The sequence below is a fragment of the Piliocolobus tephrosceles genome, chromosome 11 (assembly GCF_002776525.5).
Source record: "Piliocolobus tephrosceles isolate RC106 chromosome 11, ASM277652v3, whole genome shotgun sequence".
In the NCBI taxonomy this organism is placed as follows: Eukaryota; Metazoa; Chordata; class Mammalia; order Primates; family Cercopithecidae; genus Piliocolobus; species Piliocolobus tephrosceles.
Window position 1 is genome coordinate 1,598,185 of NC_045444.1, and position 22,089 is coordinate 1,620,273.

Genomic DNA, 22,089 nt, shown 5'->3' on the forward strand with positions numbered 1-22,089 from the left:
TCCAAGACCATATAAGAGATGGGAACTTGAGGCTTAGGAAAGATAAATGCTTGCCTCTATCAGCACAGCTAATAAGAGGAGGAGCTAAGATTTGAATCCAGGACTGAGCCCAAGCCTGTGTCATGAAGGAAACCAAATATTTCGCCCCAAAATATACTTATTTAACATATTTTGAGATGACTATTCAGGGGGCCTTCAAACAGAAGCAGCCCTGCAAAGCTGTCTTTTACTGGGGAGATTGCATCTGGAGGCAGAACTCTGCACTGATGCAGCCAGGCTTTCTCTGTGGAACCTCCCCGTGTCCAGATCTAAGAAAGGTTAACTGAGAGTTAGACACCTTAACGGTCTGAAAGACACACACACACCATTTGTCCTCTCTTAGGCCTGCTACCTGTGAGGTTTCATCTGTGTAACAAGCCCAACTATACCAGCCAGGCCTCCTCTTCTCCACCACCCCCCAACCTATTTTGCCACACACCATAAGTCCCCATTCTTCCTGTAACTTCAAGATGGTACATAAAAGTGTCCGCCCTCTGGCCATTTCTTTGAGTTCTTGTATTTTGAAAGACTCCTGTGCACATTTTAAAATTTGCATGCCTTTTTTTCCTATGAATCTGACTTTTTTTTTCAGTTGATTTTCAGTGGAACTTCAGAGGGCAAAGGAGAAGTTTTTCCTTGGTGCCTACAGCTCTTTACACAGTACTAGGGTTCCTCTCCAACATGGAGATGGTCTCCTTATACTTAGGGCTTGGCAAGCTCTTTTGTGCACATCTTCTTATTAATTAAAAGAGCTATGTGATGTAGGTAGGGGCCAGCAGGCAGGGGCCTGGCAGGAGGAGAAACTGTTGCTCAAATGGTTTAATCAAAGGGAGTTTAATGAAAGGACTATGTGCAGGGCGTAGGCAGGAACCAGCAAGGGATGGTGAGGTGGAGGGATTGGCAACAGGAGGTCTGAAGGGTGATGAAGACTCTCCTTGCCTAAAGTTTAGTCAGGCTCCTCTAGCCCTCTTCCCAACTAAGCCTCGACCTTGGCTCCCCATCCTGTTTCCAGTTTCCCTAGCCCAGTCTCGGTAAGGATCCTGTGAAGTGAGTTTAGGAAGAACTCCTACTCCACCCTTGATATCTCATCACTCTTGATATCTGCTTCGGTTCCTCATTCTCCACCTTTGATATTTAAGCCCTTGGTCTGCCTTTAGCAAGAATCCTATTTAGAAGGTTTAGCAAGAATCCTGCCAGCCTTGATATCTCCTCTTAGTAATTTTCCATCCACTGACCCTTACCGTGCTCCTTGGCTGTAAATCCTCACTTATCCTGGTTGTATTTGGAGTAGAGCGATTGCTCCTCCCCATTGCAAAGCCCATGTTGCTATAGTCTTGAAGGAAATCATCCTTACCATTTTAGCAAGTGTCGGAATAACTTTTTCTTTAACAAGGGGCAAAGAGCGAAAGCAGCGCTTCTAAAAGCTGGCAAGAGTTGTTCTCGGGAGAGGGGTCACCTGTAGGAGCTGTTGGGGCTCAGAAACTGTTACCCCAAAATATGACGTTTTGACATGATGAACTAAAGAAGGCTTCAGGTCTCTCTGACCTTCCCCTCTACACCCCCGCCCCCGCCCTGCTAACCCCTGTCTCTCCCAAAGTATAGGATGAAGTTTTTCCCTGAAGTTCCTTTATCTGCCTAAAGTCCGGGCCCACCAAGAACAATTGTTTTTCTTCTCCTCCCTGGTATCTCATCATCTATTGCAGAAAAGAAGACCAAGAATGTAACCACACCTGAAGAGACCCTTTTACAAGATGTTTGTGTCTCAGACTCATTCAATTCCAAAGGAAGCTATTTACCAGCTAATCTCTGCTCCCCATCCATTCATTCTTCTTAGAAGTCATGTTGCCCTTCAACAGAATGACCCTTCTACCCCACTCAATAACCTGTATTGCCACAATCTAAGCCCCCCATTCTTTCTGTAACCTCAAGATGGTATTGAGAAAACTGTTATTTGAGGAAGGCAAATCCTTTTAATCATCAGGCCCAGAAAGACATTAAAATGAGACCATATTCACATCTTCCTCCCCACTTTGACCTATGTATTTATCTTTATCTTTTTTCTTTTCTTCCTTTCTTTTTTTTTTTTTTTGTTTTTTGTTTTTTGAGATAAAGTCTGTTTCTGTCGCCGAGGCTGAAGTGCAGTGGTGCCATCTCAGCTCACTGCAACCTCCTTCTCCCGGGTTCAAGCAATTATCTTGCCTCAGCCTCCTAAGTAGCAGGGAATACAGGTGTGTGCCACCACACCCGGCCAATTTTTGTATTTTTAGTAGTGATGGGGTTTCACCATGTTGACCAGGATGCTCTCGAATTCCTGGGCTTGAGTAATCCTCCCACCTTGGCCTCCCAAAGTGCTGGGATTACAGGTGTGCGCCACCACGCCTGGCTTATGTATTAATCTCTTGAAATCACTTGCTATTGCCACAAATAGCTACAAATTAACCTAATAATGCCACACTAGACACTATAACCCATACACTATAGCTTACCATGTATAACCAAACACTAATCAATGTTATTCCTGTAAACCAATGAGAATTCCTAACAAACAACTTTGCATCAGCCCATTCCCTGTCCCTCTTTTCTGCCTTTAAAAATTCACTTGTAACTGCTGATAATTCAGAGCAACTTGATTCTGTGCTCCTGGATTGCAGTCCTCAAGCTTGGCCCAAATAAATGCTCTACTTATATTAACTTTGCCTCAGCTTCTTCCTTTTAGGTCGACATATCTGGCATATGTCGGCAGGATTCAGCGTGACTCCCCCAGACCAGCTGGTGTCTCTCTCTGAAAGCAGTACTTGGTACCAGCACAAACATTCCCTCTTCAGAAGCCCCACTGGGTCTTTCAGATGTTCTCCTACATTCGAACCTCCTACTCTTTGGTTGGTGATTAGACTTTCTGGGGGCTGTTTTTCAGACCCTCTCTTTCCTTTAAGAGTGAGGGCTTCAGTCCGTGTTTGGACAGGAGGTTTAGGTGAAGAGCACTGCAGAGAATGGCTTTTTTTCTGCCTCTGTCTCAGGACTGGGGTCAAAGCTTTTCTGCCTCTGTCTCACAACGGAGGTTTGGGTCAAAGGATTGGCATTAGGCGCCTGCGGTCTTGCTTTACATAGCATACTTTAAACGTTGTAGCTGCTTTCCTGTTTTTGAAATTCGGGTTTGATTTTGCATTTGTGACCAACTCCTTTGAGTTAACCAGCAGCTGGCTTTGTGTACAACACTCATGGGGCACTGTCTTGTGGATGTCTGGGAGAGGGGACCCGCCTAATCCAGGATGGTCATAAGCAACTGTGACCACAAGAAAAAGTGGAGAGGGAATCTCTTGAAATACCTAAAGCAATTTATTTGCACACACAATCAGAAAAAGCTGTCTGTAGAACTAGACCACTTAAATGGGGGACTTGCCCCCAGTGGCACCCAAAAGTCTTCTAAAATAAATTCTGAGAAAAATTGCCTTTCATTCAGGAGGCAAACCAAAGATGTCCATCATCAACACCTGAAGAAGTTCCCCGGGTCTTTGAGGCCTTCCCTGAAACTCCTACTGTGGCAGTTCCAGAGTCACTATGAACCGCATCTGGATCTGAGCCGTTCTGTGCCCAATTAAAAAGACCACTCAATGAACAAGATGAGTCTCCAAAACACAACTTTGTTGCCTAGCTGACAATTGCTTAGGGTAATAAAACAGGTAATTAAAAGATCAATAGTCTTTTAAAGGGGGAAATGGATGAAAATAAAAGTGTTGAGCTTATAAAAATGAGGTTCCAATGAATCTTTCCTGCACCAGGAGTAATCACTGACACTGATGTTGAAATGCTAATATCCAGGGAATGTGCTATACAAGATCAGATCTGAAACAAGTTAAAAATCCTTTAAATGCAGCCAGGCACGGTGGCTCACGCCTGTAATCCCAGCACTTTGGGAGGTCCAAGCGGGTGGATCACCTGAGATCAGGAGTTCAAGACTAACCTGACCAAAACATGGAAAAACCCCATCTCTACTAAAAATACAAAATTAGCCAGGCGGGTGGCACATGCCCGTAATCCCAGCTACTTGGGAAGCTGAAGCAGGAGAATTGCTTGAACCCAGGAGGCAGAGGTTGCAGTGAGCCGAGATCCTGCCATTGCACTCCATCCTGGACAACAAGAGTGAAACTCAGGCTGGGCGCGGTGGCTCAAGCCTGTAATCCCAGCACTTTGGGAGGCCGAGACGGGCGGATCACGAGGTCAGGAGATCGAGACCATCCTGACTAACACAGTGAAACCCCGTCTCTACTAAAAAAATACAAAAAACTAGCCGGGCGAGGTGGCGGGCGCCTGTAGTCCCAGCTACTCCGGTGGCTGAGGCAGGAGAATGGCGGGAACCCGGGAGAAAAAAAAAAAAAAGAGTGAAACTCCATCTAAAAAAAAAAGTCTAAAAATCAATAAATTAATTAAATTAAAAATTAAAACAATCCTTTAAATGCTCAAACTACCTGCTTTGTATCACCTGGAAGATTTGCTAAAAGTAAAAGGAAACGAAGTAAATAAAAGCACTCCATCCTGTGGTCTAGGAGCAAGGATCTGGAGTCTGGAGCTCTCCCTGCTATGGCCGATGTTCAATTCCCGGTCAGGGAACCAGTTCCTTTTGGTTTGATGTTTGCACAACTTTTGACTTTTAGCGATATTGCTTTGTCACTTGGGAGGGTGTCTTTGGGAAAAAAAGATTCAAAAGTCAGAAATATCAGCCTTTTGTCCTGGCTAAAATCTAATCATAAGAGATTTGAAAGGAATTTTTATAAAAAGAGCTCTATGGCCAATCTGTTAAACACACACACACACACACACACACGGAGCAGAAAAAAAATTTGCTTTTTCTCTTTGGATCTTGTTTTTTGGATTTTTTTTTTTTCCAGTGGACCGAAATTATGTGCTTGGTCCTTGTGTTTACTTCCCTTCTTAAGGATTGTTATTTTATTTGCTTCTACTCCTCCCTATTCTTTCTTTCTCTTTGCTGCCTTCAGTACCACAGAAAGGATCTAGGGTTGACATCTAACACTTTAAGGAACATAGGAAAAGTACCACTGCCCTCTTTTGGTGGTCTTCTGTCTTCCTGTAGAGTCTAAAGAGTTGTAAACAGATTTTTCTCATGTCTAAAACTCTGCTCTCTTTTGTATTGTGTTACCTGTTCTCTTTGGCTTTTGGGGATACCAGAGATTGCTTTTTAGTGTGAGAGAGACAAAAACCACACCTGACCTTGGTGTATGCGTGATGACTGGCAACAGCTGCAGTTTTGGAGGTGGCCGAGAGCACTCATTTAGAGTAAATGGTTATTACTACAGGAGGCTACTCATTTCTTTGTGTTTAGATAAGAAATGCGTGGTGTAAACACTTATAATGTTTTGTAGCAAAGTGCACTCTGAAAGTGTTGCATGTGCTTCCCTCCTTTTGGGGACCTGGAAATCAATATAAAAGTGAGATCCTCAATCTTTAAGGGTCTAAATGTTCTGCCTTCAATTGTGCCTGCTTTTCACATATTTAAATCATTAGGCACTAAAAACTGTAAATGCTTCATTGGTCCTGATCCTTAATGGGCTCCACCCTGATCCCAGTGGTCCAGCTGGAAAACAGACACTAAATTAAAAGCTACCTATCTAAATAAACTTGATCTCTTTATAAAATTCTATGGTAAATTCCTATGATTTTGTATTACTTTGACATCCATTTTTAACCTTCCTCTAACACACCCAAACCCCTTGAAAAGCTTAAATTCTCTTTGTGTGTGTTTTTGTGTGTGTGTGTGTTTGGAATGTAAATTGCTACCTTGCTTTCTCTAAAATTCAGTGAGTGCTTGGACCATGTGGGACAAATAACCTTTAACTTATTCCATTTACAAAGGCATAGTTTGAATCCAGCCGTCCTTTTAAACCAGTGAATTTTACTTGTCTTGTGCCCAAAATTATAAAATCAATACTATAAAGATTGTGTGTCTATCTGTATCTTTACATGTATATGTATATGTCTGTCTATAGACTGTCTACATGAGTATCAAATTGATTTATAAATAAATGAGTACTCATGTTAATAAGCTCAAATGCTTTTCAAGTCCACATGACTTTAATAATCTTCAGCAAATAAAGAGTTTCAATACTGTTGGTAAAATAAAATAGAAATGCCTTCAGATATTAATTTAGACATTTTTGCCTGGGTTTCTATTATAAACTTTCCTGAAGGTTTATCATATCTCTGCTAGATGTTTTTTTCAATCCCCCGAGTTTACCAGGAGCTGCTTTTGATCTTCTGTCTTCTGTCTATAAGGGAACACACGGATTTGGGACCTTTCTCTATAGACACTCAGCTGAGACCCCAGAAAATAAGGCCAGACAAAAAATGTGGGTTGTACTAACAAAACTTTCCTTTTTTTTTTTTTTTTTTTTTTTTTTTGAGCTGTCTCCCCTTGTGTGTCCTTGGTTAAATCATAATCTTCATTACAGCTTACTGATAAGTCACTTAAAAGGTAACTTTTGTTTAAACCAAAAAAAGTTAGCTGTGTGTCCCAGTTAAAATCTGATAATAAAATATTTATAAGGAATTTTTAAAAAGAGCTCAGTAGTCAAAAGTTTACTTGAAAGTTTACCTTCAAAGGGCAAAAGAGAAAATTTCCCTTGACCCCTACAGTTAGGCACAGCTGGTAGGACCAAAGCTCTGCTCTTCTGGAAGCCACAGTTAAGGGAATCCAAGGCCTGAGTAGCCCTCTGAAAGTTCACTCAACAATCAACTCACAAAGCACAAGTTAATTGCAGAAAGGCATGCAAAATTTATTACATATTTACAGAGAACCACAGAGTGATTGCCTACTCCCTAAGAGAGTACAGAGGCTTATATATCATCTTGAGGTTACAGAAAGAGCAGGGACTCAGAACATGGCCAAAACCAGGTTTTGGTGGTAAATCAGATGACAGTGGCAAGACAGGATGTAAGAGAGAGAGAAGAGGAGGCTTGGCTAGCAAAGTAGTCACGTTATGTGGATGAAACCTCACAGGAATTTCTATGGAAACAAAAGAAAAACAAAGGTTAATGGTTAGAACAAACTATAGTCTATAGTTTTATCTATCATTTTTCCTTCAATTGAAAACAACCTTTAAAGTGCTCTAATTAGATAAAATTATTTTCCCTTCGACAAAAACCACACTTTCATGCTTTTATAAGCTCACCGAGAAATTAAGTAACTATCAAAAAAATCATAGAAGCAGCAGCTTTATGATCTCCAAGTTGAAGGTCTCTAGTCTCAGAGACCTCCACATTTCTAGTCTAAACCTGTCTGACCAATAAACCCAGGCAAAGAATGTCTAAATTAAATTGTTAAGATATTTTAATTTTATTTTACCAAAAATTTGAAAGCTCTATTTACCACAGGTTACTAAAGTCACACGAACTTGAAAAGTATTTGTGCTAGTTATTTAATTTATGAGTGCTCACTCATCTTTAAGTTAATTTGGTATCATGTGTAGATAATATATAAGCATATGTATAGACATATACATGTATGTAGACACAACATGTAACATACACATGCAGACATGTATGTATTTTAAAACCAAAGAGATAAAGCAGTTTAATGTAAAAGAGAGTAGTGCTTTAGGCTTGAGAGAAATTTGTTCATTTATAACATATGAGGTTTCATGAGATAAAACAGAGATTCCTTCCAAAAAGAGGAGTCTGGGTCACCTTTTCTATGTTCGTTCAGGAATCTCAAGCTATTAGAAACTGTTTTGTGTCCCCTCATATGGCATCAAAGGTGACAAGAGGGAGGGACAGACAGAAGTAAATAGAAAAACAGACATGGGCAGTACATAGAGTTAACAGGGATTTAAGAAGAAAAGAATTCAGTCAACTAAGAAGTTTCTACAGAGAGAGAACAGAAGCCTTTAAACAATATGTATGTATACATATGCAGCCTAAATACCAGTTTTAATTATGTAAACTTTTTATTATTGAGCTCTTTTTAAAAATCCTTTTTAACATTTTATTATCAGATTTTAGCTGGGACATACAGCTGATGTTTATAGCTTTTGATCTTTTTTAAAAACAAAGTTACCTAAGTGACTTCCCAAAGCCAGTAAACCTTAATGAAGGTTATGACTTAACCAATGATACACAAGGGGTATCTAAAGAGGTGCAAAGCAGTCCTTACAAGATCCAGAACCACCCTAAAGACAGCTCAAAAAAAAAAAAAAAGGAAAATTTTGTTAGTACAACCCATATTTTTGTCTGGCCATATTTTTTAGGGTCTCAGCTGAGTGTCTACAGACCAAGGCCCCAAATCCCTATATTCCTCTACAGACAGAAGACAGGAGATCAAAAGCTGTCCAAGGAAAGGGAAAGGATCAATAACAAATGAGTACCCCAAAAGCCAAGAATCACACAAATACCAAACCAAATTTTATAAATGTTTCTTCTCTTGGGCTAAAGAACTTAAATTTGCAGGGACTGGTGCTCTGGCTGGGAATTAAACCCAGGCTGCAGCAGTGAAAGTGCTGATCCCTAGTCACTAGATCACAAGCTGGAATGGCATTTAATGTTGATACCATAGGGAAACCAAAGCAGGAAGTTTGAGGACACAAAGGATTTTTAACTTTGTTTTTCATCAGAGTTTTGCTCTCTCATTTAGGAAGGAGAATTTTTAAGGCTAGCCATGACCCCATTATGTGTCTTTCCCTTGATTGGATCTTATCAATTGTTTAGAATAAAAGATCTCTAAAATTTCTTTTTAAACTTAGGAGTCTTTCCAATTTAAAAGATCCATCTTTTGGGCACTGATTAATTTTCAATCGTGTAGGATTAATTTTCAATGGTGTTTCCAAGAGCGACTCAATCCAATATGCTTTTCAGAGAGGAAGCAATCCTCCTGCTCCCCAAAAAATTCACTCCCAGGAACAGGCCGAGATAGCAAAAAACTCTTGTTGCCACAGATGGTTAAGAATCGTGTTTGCCTCCGGTAACCCACAAATTTGTGGTGGGTTCACCAGTCACAGACCCTGTGACACTGTGTAGGTCCTCCTGGGACTGAACTTTCCCCACAATAAGGGTTGGTTGAGACAACAAAAGCCACTTATGGGTGGGATTTAAGACAAAATCTCCCAAGAGCTTGACATACTCACAGCAAAAAGTCTCAGGTCAGGCTGGGCACAGTGGCTCACACCTGTAATCCCAGCACTCTGGGAGGCCAAGGCAAGCAGATCACCTGAGGTCAGGAGTTTGAGACCAGCCTGGCCAATATGGCAAAACTCCGTCTCTACTAAAAATACAAAAAAGTTAGCCAGGGGTGGTCGTGGGCACCTGTAATCCCAGCTATTCAGGAGGCTGAGGAAGGAGAATCGCTTGAACCCGGGAGGCAGAGGTTGCAGTGAGCCGAGATTGCACCACTGCACTCCAGCCTGGGCAACTCCGCCTCAAAAAAAAAAAAAGTCTCAGGTTCTCAGCCATTTTCAGGCTCACCCCCTGAGAAGACCCACAAATCATGCCCCCCCGGATGGCACAGACCAAGAGAGAGTGCTCCCACTTGGTCACAAGTCAAGCTTTCAAGGATATAAACAAGATGAGAGGGGACTTTATCTGGTAGTCCTCTTTATGACGACACAGAAAGACAAAAACAAAGACTCTTTCTGGGGAAAAGAGATCAAATGATATGAATATTCATACCACAAAGTACCAAAAAGTACACTAGACCAAGACTAGTCACACAAAGCCTTTTCTCTCTTCAGTAAACATTTTGCAGAGGAAACAATGATTTTTACTGTCTGCTTGACCTAATTGCACAGAGAGAGAAGCTGGGAGCCAGACTGGTAAGAAATTCTGACTCTTACGCCTGCTGATTAGGTTCTGGATTCCCTTCACTATGGCTTCCAGAAGAGCAAAGCGACTTTGATGATTCTCCTCACAGAGCCAGACTGTTGGGGCCAAGGGAAAAATTCCCCTTTGTCCTCAGAAGGATCACTGAAAAATCAACTCACAAAAAAGCAGATTGATTGGAGAAAAGGCATACAAATTTATTTAATGTGTATACATAGGAGCCTTTAGAATGAAGACCCAAGCTACCAGGGAAATTGTCCACTTTTATGCTCAGGTTCAGTATGGACAGCCGTGTAGAAACATGATTGGACAAAAAGGGTCTGAACTAAAGTTAACAGACTGAGTGGAAATGCCAAGCAAGGCCTATCTACATAGATTCTTCTTGGCCTCTCTGAGCAGCATTCCTTCCTCCTGGGTACAGGGCAGTCCTCCAGAATGGAGGTCCTATGACCTACAGTCAAACGAGGTCAGATGGTTTTTTTTTTTTTTTTTTTTTTTGAGACGGAGTCTTGCTCTGTCACCAGGCTGGAGTGCAATGGCACGATCTTGGCTCACTGCAACCTCCACCTCCCGGGTTCAAGCATTTCCCCAGCCTCAGCCCCCCATACCTGGGATTACAGGCACCTGCCACCATGCCCAGCTAATATTTTTTTTTCCTGTATTTTAGTAGAGACGGGGTTTCACCATGTTGGCCAGGATGGTCTCAATCTCCTGACCTCGTGAACCATCCACCTTGGCCTCCCAAAGTGCTGGGATTACAGGGGGGAGCCACCGTGCCCAGCCGAAGTCAGATGATTTCTTTATGGCCAGTTTTTATACAGAAAGGCAGAGGAAAAGTTAGAGTAATATTTTTTGGTTTTGTGATTGGCTTTGGGGAAAGGGGGTTCTGTTTTCTATGATCTGCCCTAGGGAAAAGGACCAGTTTCAGTGGCTGGCCTTTGGAGAGAACAGGACTGAGAGATAGGTGGGCAAGAGAAGGTCAGAGAAAAACCTTTGCTTCTGAGGCCTTCATTTTGGGCTATTGTTTTCTGAGTCTCAAAATCATGTATATTCCAAAATAGCCATAAAAGAAGAATTGAAATGTTCCCAACACACAGAAATGGTAAATACTCGAGGTAATGGACACCCCAAAGACCCTGACTTGATCATTACGTGGTCTAAGTATGTCACAAAATGTCACCCGTACCCCATAAATATGTACAAATATTATGTATCAATAAAAACAAAAACAGAAAAAAACAGAATAAGGAATCATTTCTCTGCGTCTTTGAGATATTTGCAAATCTTTTTAAAACCTAAACAAGCCTCTTGCCAGTTTGCATCCCAGGAATGTCTTTCTTGGAGGGCTTAGATCCATCTCACTGAAATGTGAACACCCAGGAGATGATCCCCTGTCTTCCTGTCCCTGTGGGGGTTTAGCCTAGGCATTTGGCTCCTCGTTGTGATTTCCTGCTTCTTACAATTAGGAAATCTGAAATATTTTCTTTTTCTATTTGATTAAGACAATTACATGTTTATAAAAGGTTATATCTGCCTGGCCATATAAAAGGGCGAGGTTTCTGTCTGTCTTGGCAAATTCCTGTGGATTGCCAGTGATGCACATCACAGTCTGGCTTGATGCTTCTTCCATCATAAAATAGTTTCATTGTTTTCCTCATTTTGTGGAGCAGATTCACCAGGTTGACAGAAGATCTTACTTTTAATTACTTTTCCAATTATGACTTATGTTTCTTTGCATTTTTCCAACAGCAATAAACACTTGTTGGAGAACTTTCAGTGGATGAGTATTTACTGAACGCCCATCCCAGGTGCTATGCTAAGACGATAGAGACCTGAGGAAATTGCCTTTGGCAGCCCCAGACCCACATAAAGCCAGGATGCTATGATAGCACCCCTCCCAGGAGGCCCAGAAAGATGACTGAGGCTGGTATTAAGGAATTAAGAGACTTGCGTAATCACATATTTAGCAAACCTATTGGATGGCTGACACTAGCAACTGCAGAATGTATGGTGGATGATATTGCAAATTGTGATAAATTCTATGATAGCATATAATAAGAGACCAGGCCAAGCTGGGAGGATTAATGCATTAGCTTGAGTCGTATCAGCTGTCATTTTTGCAGGTCAAATACATTTGAATATCAACGATGTTGTAAGATTCAAGTTAACGGACATCTGTTGGTTTTGCTGTCCAGACTTCATTCCCCCTTCTTCTGGCATAAGAACATCCTTTTCCCCAATCTCAGACCATGTAACTTGGGTGGGGCTTTCTCCATGAGCAACCCCAAGAGTGAGCACATGACCCAGTCCTGAATAAAGAGCTTTACCCCAACCCTCAACCAACTAACCACAGTGATTTCTTCAGGGATGGGCACAGGACTCAACGTGGACCAATAGGAGTGGCACCAACAAAACCTATGTGTTGGTAGGATGATCAAGCTAAAAGGAAGATGGTAGCCTTTTATACAGCATGAGGAGATCCTGGCTGAGAATGAAGCCAACTTGGCTGGGGAGAACCAAGAGATAGTGTGAGACAAAATCCTGATACCATCATGTGGCACCTAGATGCAGCTGTGACTGACGCTTCTCTCTCTCTTCCCCCCCACACCCTTACCCCCTTCCCATATATTTCGACTGTTTAAATCAATTTCCATAACTTGTAACTGAAAGAGCTCTGACTTATACTTAGGGAAGGCTTTCTGGTGACGTGATCTTTGACCTGAAGCAGCTGATTTGGGGCCAGGAGTGAGGGTAGGGGGTGGTGAGGGGGAAGGAGAGCTCTGGGAAGGAAGTGAGAAATTGGCTACCCCTGTGTGTCTGGGTCTAAGGTCTTCACCACATGACTACACAAGTGCAATGAACTTGCTCTGCCCCTTTGGGGTTTTGAATAAACCAAACAAAACAATCTGTCCTCTCCTGAATGTCAGCTTTACTGGGAGCTGAGCTAATGTATTATTGATGAGCCATAAATAATGGGACAAGCATGATTTCCTATTCAGTCCTGAAGTACAAAGGTATAACACTAACATTTTAATGAGGTTACTATGGCCCAGGCTCACTGTTTACACTCTGGAAATGTGGACTGGCTTTCTCAGGAAAGCAGGCTTTTCTTTACTTTTCTTAGTTCTCTCCTCCATTTGTCAGCATCCTTTTGAATATTTATATGAATTATTATAATTAACACAGATTAAATAAAAGAGAGCAAATAAGAACCATGCCTGAAAGACATGGTTACTAGTCTTCCCAAGGCCTTACCTTCACTGGATGGAGCAAAGAAAGGTCAGGTGCACCCCCACCTCCCAGAGACTCCCCACATTTCCGCCTGATAAGGCCTTTGAAATAAAGACAAGAATGTTGACATCAGGCAAATCTAGTTTCAGTAGTCCTGACTCAAACTGGCTTAAACAGCAATTAAGTTGTTTCGTGGCTCATATAACGAGAGTGCAGACACAGAGCCTGTTTTCAGGGTGGACTCATGCATGGACCAGCCTCTGTTTGCCTATGGTTCTCTTGGCTCTGCCCTCCTTGGAGTTGGATAACATCAAGATGGTGGCCAGGTGGCTACAGCAGTTCTGCAGCCTCACATCCACAATTACCCCCAGAAGAACAGAGACTGTGGTATTCGCTCAAACTGTTGACACTTGGTTGGGTGCAGTGTGGCTCACACCTGTAATCTCAGCACTTTGAGAAGCCAAGGCGGGCTGATCACCTGAGGTCAGGAGTTCGAGATCAGCCTGGCCAACATGGTGAAACCCCATCTCTACCCAAAATATAAAAATTAGCTGGTGTGGCAGCGCACACCTATAGTCCCAGCTACTCGGGAAGCTGAGGTAGGAAAATCGTTTGAACCAGGGAGACAGACGTTGCAATGAGCCAAAATCGTGCCACTGCACTCCAGCCTGGACAACAGAGACTCCGTCTCAAAAATAAATAAATAAATAAAAGATGTTGACACTCCTCCATCCAAAGGTAGAGTCTATGTTTCCTCTTCTTAGACCTAGGTGGGCATTCATAACTGCCTCAACTAATGGATGAGGTGGATGTGATGCTCCATGACTGACTTCCAAGGCTAGGTCATAAAAGGAAATATAGCTTAAGCCTGGCTCTCTCCTGGGACACTTGCCTTTGGGATCTGTGGCCAGGTTGTGAGGAAGTCTGGCCACATATGACTATGTTGGCCAAGAGCCTTGTCAGGCTCCCAGCTGACAGCTTTAGGATCAACCACCAGATGATGCTGTGGGCAGTCAGAATATGCCACCCCAGAATATCCTTTTTTGGCATATTTCAAGTTGATTATTTAGAGAACTGTAGATAGGAATAGTTTTGAAAGCTGTCCTTTTATAAAGGAAATTTATATCTATCTATGATAGTAAAGTAAACAGCAGATATAAGCAAAGGTTTTTCTCTGAAGCCTCTTTACCTGCCCAAAGATGGATGAAGGTCTGATATCTTTCCAAGACAGAGATTACCACAGGCAGTCACCTATTCTTTTGATGGCTGTTACCTGAGAGACCTTATCTGCACAATAAGATAACCTTTGCTCACAGTGCATTTCCTCCTCTCACCCTCCCATAGTTTGTCACCAGCATCTCCCAGGAACATTTAATTCTCTTTTTATAACTCAAAATACTATATAAGCTTCTAGACTTCATTGGGTTATTGGATACTCACCTTCTTGTGATACCTGTGTGCATGTAAATAAATTGGCATGCTTTTTCTCCCCTTAATCTATTTCCTGTTTATTTCAGACCCAAACCTTCAGAGGGGCAAGGGAAAAATTTCCTTTGCCCCTATGATGACTTTAGATGATTCTATCTTCCAGCTTTCATATCTTCCACCTGGCGCCCCAAACATCCATGGAGCAGAAACAAACCATATCTGCTGTGTCTTGTCTAAGTTTCTATCCCAGAAAAAAACATAAGAAAAAATAAAGAATTATAGTTGTTTCAACTCACTAAGTTTTGGAGTAATATGTTATGGAGCAATAGATAATAAACACAACATAATTTTTAATTCTGCGAAGTAAAACCTATTAACAGCACAGTCAAATGTCAAACTGGGAAAAAATTTTGCAACAGTTATCACAAAACAAAGGATGAATGTTTCTAATATATAAAGAGCTCCAACAACTCAATAAGAAAAAGACCAACAGCCAAATGGAAAAATGAGTAAGGGACATGGCTTTATAGAAAAGAAAACACAAATGTCTCCTAAACATATGAAAATATGCTCACCTTCACTCATCATTAGAGAAATGCAAAATAAAACCTCGCTGAAATACTATTTTTTACCATCAGATTGATGAAAATATAAAGGTTTTATAATATACTCACTGAGGCTGTAAAGAAACAAGCACTCCTATGCATTACAAATAGGAGTAGAAGTTAATACAACACCCATGGAAGACAATTTAGCAATAGTTATCAATATTACAAATGCACAGATTTTTTGACTTAGCAATTCAACTTTGGAAACTTTTGCTTCAGTTATACTCATATGTATATGAATGGATGTACATATGTGTCTGTAGAAGTGATGTGCACATCTATAAAAATAAGTAAAACATTGCTTATAAAAGCAAAAGTTCAGGAACAACCTAATATCCAACAATGGGGGACTAGTTAAAGAAATATGGAATATTATGTGGTCATAAAAAAGAATGAGGAGGTACTTCATGTACAGGTATGGTATAATCATTTGGATATATTTTTAAGTGAAGAAAAGGGAGTCACAAAAGTAAGCAATTTGGGTTTTTTAAACAATGGTTAAGGCCAGGCACAGTGGCTCACACCTGTAATCCGAGCACTTTGGGAGGCCGAGGTGGGCTTCCCTCAACACTTGAGCCCAGGAGTTCCAGACCAGCCTGGGCAACATAGCCAAACCTCATCTCTACAAAAAAGTATAAAAAATGAGGCAGGCATGGTGGTGCATGCCTGTGGTTCCAGCTACTCAAAAGGCTGAAGCCAGAGAATCACCTGAGCCTGGAAAGTCAAGTCTGCAGTGAGCCATGATTGCACCATTGCACTCCAGCCTGGGTAACAAAGAAGACTGTCTCAAAAATATATAAATAAAATAAACAAGGGATAAACTTCTTACAAATACAAGCATACACACAATTGCTTTGATATGTGTACTATATTCCTATAAAGATAAATTCAAATCTGGTAACATGAGTTACCTCCGGGAAAGAGAACTTGATGGCAAAAGGCAGAGGAAGGAGAGAGATTTTTTACTTCTTGAATTTTGAACCACATGACTATATTACCCATATTCCAAAGATATATATAATTTAAACTTTAGCAATTACTTGGTATAACTCATTAATGAGTGAATTCTACAAGTATTTTTGAGGTCCCAGGATGTGCCAGGTAGTATGCAAGGCACTGCATACACTGCGATGAACTAGTCAGCCTTCACTAAACTTACAGTCCAAGAAGACAGATGTCAAAGAGGTAAACCCAGCAGCTATGGTCTGAATGTGTCCCCCCAAATTCCTTTGTTGAAACCTAACCGGCAAGGTGATGGCATTCAGAAGTTGAGCCTTTGGGAACATGTTAGATTATGAAGGCAAAGCCCTTGTGAATGGGCTGACTGAAACAGGCCTAAGTGAACTGGGCTTATGAAACAGGCCTAAGAGCTCATTTACCCCTTTCACCACGTGAGGACACAGCCAGAAGTCTCCATTTATGAACCAGAAAGTGGTCCCTCAGCAGACACTAAAAGTGCTGGTGCCTTGATCTTGGACCTACCAGCTTGCAGAACCATGAGAAATACATTTCTGTGGTTTGTAAGAACCCGGTCTAAGGGATTTTCCTATAGTAGCCAGAATAGACCAAGACAGCTATGAAGGGAAAGAACACAGTACTGGAAACAGCACGAAGGTGCAAGACCTGATATAGAAAGAAGGGCAGGAAAGGCCCCTCTGAGGAAGAAACCCTTAGGCTGAGTAGGAATCAGCCAAGTTTCTCATTATTTATTGCTACAGAATAACCTACTATCCTAAAACTCAAAGGAATGAAAAACATCATTTGATTATAGCTCACAAATTCTGGTGTCAAGAATTCAGGTAGGACGCCACTGGGCAGTTAAAGCAGTCATAGACCCACCCGGACTCAGGAGGAGGGGACAGAGACCCCGCCTCTTCTTGGGAGCAGTGCCAAAGAATTTGCAGCCAGCTTTCACTCTCTATACCAGGCAAAGGGGAGGTGGGGGAACATAATGAAGCAGGGCGAGGAGGAGATGAAGCAAGGGGCCAGCAGCTAGGTCCTACAAAGCCCTAAAAGAGTGTAAAGGATTTTTTTGCCAGCCACTGTGGCTTGCACTTATATTCCTAGCATACTGGAAAGTTAAGGCAGGAGGATCACTTGAGTCCAGGAGTTCAAGATCAGCCTGGGTAGCCTAGTAAGACCCTGTCTGTACAAAAAGTTAAAAAAAAAATTAGCCAGGCATGGTGTCATGCACCTATAGTCCTAGCTATTCTGGGAGGCGCATCTGAGCCCAGGAGTTCAAGGCTGCAGTGAGCTGTGATGGTGCCACTGCACTCCAGCCTGGGCAACACAGCAAGACCCTGTTTCTGTGGGGGAAAAAATAAGAGTGTTAAGGAAGTTGAATTTTATCTTCTGTACAATTTGAAACCACCAAAGAGTTTTAGGCAAGGAAATTAATGACTCTCCCTGTACTACTGAGGCTTATAGCTTCCATGCCTTTGATCACACTTGTCTCATTGCACTCATACGGCAGATGCTGTGACACCTTTGTGTTCTGCTCATTGTAAACTCTAAGCGAAATAACTGTGGACCACATAAATAAATTGATTAAATAATTGATTATCTAATACAGCTATAATTGTAAGGCTCCATCAGTTTAATGATTCTCAAACTTTAATGTGCCTATGAATCTCCTGGGGAATGTTATTAAAATGCAGGCTTTGCTCCAGTAGCCTGAACGAAATTCTGGGATAGCCCAAAACTCTGCATTCCTAACAGGCTCCTGTGCCACAGTTTACACCTTGAGAAGTAAGTGTCCAGAAGTCATTATATGTCAGTTGTTTTCAGTTGGAAGAAAGACAAAAAGGAATGCAAGGACCAAACAGATAGAAGTGAAATGATATCATCCAGGCCCAGGGTCTCTCTGTCTCCTTGTTCTCCTGTCCTTGTCACCTCTTTAACACTCGGGCCCCTCATGGCCTCTGATGGCAGCTGCAGTTCCAGAATCACTTCCTGACACTCAGAAGTCCAGAAGAAGAAAAATATTGTATCTATGTATATCTTTCTTAGGAGAAAGAAAGTCTTTCCTAGACCCCCAGAACCCTTTTCCTGTCCCTGTGACCAGAATGGGGCTACGTATCCAACCCTAACTAAATCACAGGCAATGTCGGCAAGGGGATTGGGAATTCCGTAATTGGCCTGGATTGCATTGTTTTGTTTTGTTTTGTTTTGAGATAGGGTCTCTGTCACCCAGGCTAGAGTGCAGTGTCATGATCATAGCTCACTGCAGCCCCCAACTCCTGTGCTCAAGCTATCCTCCCGCCTCAGCCTCCTGTGTAACTGAAACTACAGGTATGAGCCACCACACTGGGGTAATTTTAAAAATTTTTTGTAGAAATGAGGTTTCACTATGTTGCCCTGCCTTCTCTCAAACTCCTGGGCTCAAGTGATCCTCCCACCTCAGTATTTCAAAGTGCTGGGGATTACAGGCATGAGCTACCACGCCTGGCCTGACCTAGATTAATCAGGGTCTACTGTTAGAACTGGGAACTGGGGAGAAACTTGAGTAAAGCTGTGGTTCCATTAGAAAGAAAGTGGAAGTAGGCAACCAGCAGTGTCCACTACACTATAATATTCAATTGGATTTACTGCTTATATAGAGACCTATGGGTTATCTATACATAATAGGAACTTTGGTGATTTTTCTCAAGAAAGTTAAGTACAAATGAAAAAGTGCTACCCAATATCCATTAAGAAGCACATGGAGTTTAAGGCAGAAAAATTGCCTGAGGCCAGGAGTTCAAACCTAGTCTTGGTAACACAGCAAGACCCCCACCTCTATAAAAAATTAAAAATAAAGAGGTATATGAAAACAAATATCTCGTGATTTGTGCTGGATGGAGAGGTCTGGGACTGTGGGAAGCATAGTACCTGTTCTGAAATCTACAGCTTTGGGCCAAGAAAACAGAAGGAACTAAAGCAACCTACTCTATAAACAAATGAATTGTTTCACCCCCTTGGCCAACAGTTACTGAGAAATCAATATGGACAAAGAACTGTGTCAAAGTGGCTGGGTGCGGTGGCTCATGTCTGTAATCCCAGCACTTTGGGAGGCCGAGGCGGGCGGATCACCTGAGGTCAGGAGTTTGAGACCAGCCTGGCCAACATGGCGAAACCCTGTCTCTACTAAAAATACAAACAATTAGCCAGGCGTGGTGGCCGGCACTTGTAATCCCAGCTACTCGGGAGGCTGAGGCAGGAGAGTCGCTTGAACCTGGGAGGCATAGGTTGCAGTGAGCCGAGATAGTGCCATTGCACTCCAGTCTGGGCAACAAGAGCAAAACTCTGTCTCGAAAACAAAAACAAAACACTGTGTCAAGGACTTTGGGAGATCCTAAGACAAGGTACAGTTTTCTCCCTTAGGAATTCTGCAGTTTAAGTGACAGACATGAATCATGTTGGGTCAATATAGAGATAAAGATGGCGGAACAAGGGGTTATGGAAGCCCAGAGGAGGGAAAGAGTCCTTCCGGACTGGTGGGTTAGGAGGAGGGTGGGGAGGAGAGGAGATCTTATCTAGAGTTAGCCTTGAAAGATGGGGAGACTTTTAGTAAGTAATAATGGTGGGGGACAGAGAAGAATTGGAGAATGGGAAGATGGCAAAAATGAACATTTCTCATTGGGAAAGAGCAGGGAGGGAATATACGCATCCAGCACAAGTGGCAATGTAGCAAGACAGGTACCCTCACTGGACCCTTGCTATACCTTCTCATCAACATGAAGCCATAAGTAACATCAAGCAAGTATCAAAGCCGTACAAGCAGGGAGTGAGACAAGGACAATTCCTGGGAAAAGAGAAGCTTGAGTTGTCTTTGAAAAAAATAATGTTCACGGATGAGCAGGGTGGAATGGACAGGGCAGGAGGTCAGAGGAGCAGGCGCGGTTTAATGTTTACAACCCCTAAATATCAGTATCAAGGACAGAAACAGTTTCTTCAATGAATAAATTGCAACAACTAAAAAAAGAGATGCAAGAGGAATCTGTTGATGAAAAGACACCTAAAAGACACATCAATCTATTTCAATATACAAATTGTATTTGAATTCTTAAATATCAGTATCAAGGACAGAAACAGTTTCTTCAATGAATAAACTGCAACAACTAAAAAAGAGATGAAAGAGGAATCTGTTGATGAAGAGACCTAAAAGACACATCAATCTATTCCAATGTGCAAAATGTATTTGAATTCTGATTCAAACTCTAAAAATAAATATGGCATGAGATAATTTGAAGATGTTAATAAATTATAATTTCTAAGGTATTGTGGTTATGTTTTTTAAAAGAACGCTTATCTTTTAGAGGTATATTTTGAAATATTTATTGATGAAATGATATCTGGGATTTTCTTCAAAATAATACTAGGAGTCAGGGAAAGATACGGATGAAACAGGATTGGCTAGGGTTTGATCATCGTTGCAGCTGGGTGTTGAGGGTCTATTTTACCGGTCGGTCTGCCTTTGTGTATGTTTGAAATTTACCGTAACAGAAAATGTAAAACAAACTACAAGAAAGTGGGCATCAAGAGTGATGCCTGTCAGGTGAAGCCCCGCCCACTGGCTCCGGCGGCTCCGCCCCGTCCGGCTTCTCGCCCGCGCTCCGCTCTTGCAGGGTTCCAGTGTGTGGTGTTTCCAACTTTCTCATGTCCCCTCGGGAATCCATTCGCATCCCATGCATAAGTCGCGCTGTCAATTCTTGGCCAGGCCCGGCAAACTGCTCCGAGCTCCCAGGAGTCACCCGCAGCCTCTGGTCCTGGCCCGCAGCCGCCCGGCTCCCCCGCCCTGGGGCGTTTGGTCGCGCCCGGCCGCCAGCCCTGGGAGCGCGTCCGCGTCGTCATGGCGACGCTCCTAGCGGGCGCCGGCGCCTGCAGAATCCGGCCCGGGAACCACGTCCAGGGTGAGCGGCCTGGGACCTGTGGCCGGGGTGGCCGGGGGTCAGCCGCTGGGGCGCCGCAGGCGGTGTCCAGCCGCAGGTCGGCCGTCGCTTGGGTCCGAGGAGAGGTCGGGCCCAGAGGGTGACATGAGGATGGTAGGGGGGCGGTGCACGGGCCTGGGGCGACCCTGACCCTTAGCAGGAGTGGAATGAAAGGTCGCGGAGGGGAGGAGGCACTTGGCGGGGATAAGAGGGCCTGTCCGGAAGAGGATGGGGCGAGGGGACGGGGGTGCGGCGGTGAGACCCCCGGAGCCAGGCCTACCGGGGCGGTGGGCTAGCCGGCGTGTGGGCGGCGTGGAGACCGCCTGGCTTCTGGGCCTGCCTGAAGCACAGGGGATGTGAGGCTCCGGGAGGAGACGGGCTGCAGGGTGAGCCTAGGGCGGGCGTTTAAGAGCTGGAGGGAAGGGAAGCAGGTGAGAAGAGGGCCATGCAGCCGTCAGCGATGCTATGAGAGGTGGTGCGAGGGAAGGGGAGAACTTCTTTCTGAAACTGATTGTTAAGCGCCTCCTTCCATAGATTCACTGCGTGTCGCTTGATGCTGTCCGTCTCGGGAGTCTGAAGCTATGAGTCTTCTCCAGAAAAAACAAAACCAAAAAAACACATACAGATCCACACTATTTAATATTCCATCTCAGAGGCTTCACCGACCAGCCCCATGGCTTGCACAAGGGCCCCAAGTTAAGAGATTTAGTTGTGGAATATATAAGGCAATGTGAGATTTGTAAAATGTTCTTAAAGGGCTATAAATTATTAACACCAAATTAGTAGTAGAAGCAGTGATTGCTAAAGAATGTTAAAGTGTGTTGGGATCACTGGGATCACTGTGAACTTCATGAAGAAAATGGAACTTAAAATGAATGTGATAAGGGAAGGCAAGTAGGACACAGGGTTTGCCATGAACTGAGATCCACAGAGCTGGAATGCACCCATGTCTGGCACCTGGCTGGCCGTAGGTTTCACCCCCTCCTCCTCACCCCCTCCTCCTCACCCCTCCTCCTCACCCCCTCCTCCTCACCCCCTCCTCCTCACCCCTC

At 43.0% G+C, this 22,089-nt stretch overlaps 1 protein-coding gene across 1 annotated transcript in view; it reads left to right on the forward strand.

Annotated features, from left to right (window-relative positions):
• The first annotated feature begins 20,963 nt into the window (after positions 1 to 20,963).
• The window catches only part of CFAP221 (cilia and flagella associated protein 221), a 118,228-nt gene continuing 117,102 nt past the window's right edge, over positions 20,964 to 22,089 (forward strand). Inside the window, exon 1 of the mRNA XM_023185217.3 lies at positions 20,964 to 21,019. The gene's annotated coding sequence lies outside the window, so the exon portion shown is untranslated. The remainder of the gene's footprint in view (positions 21,020 to 22,089) is intronic.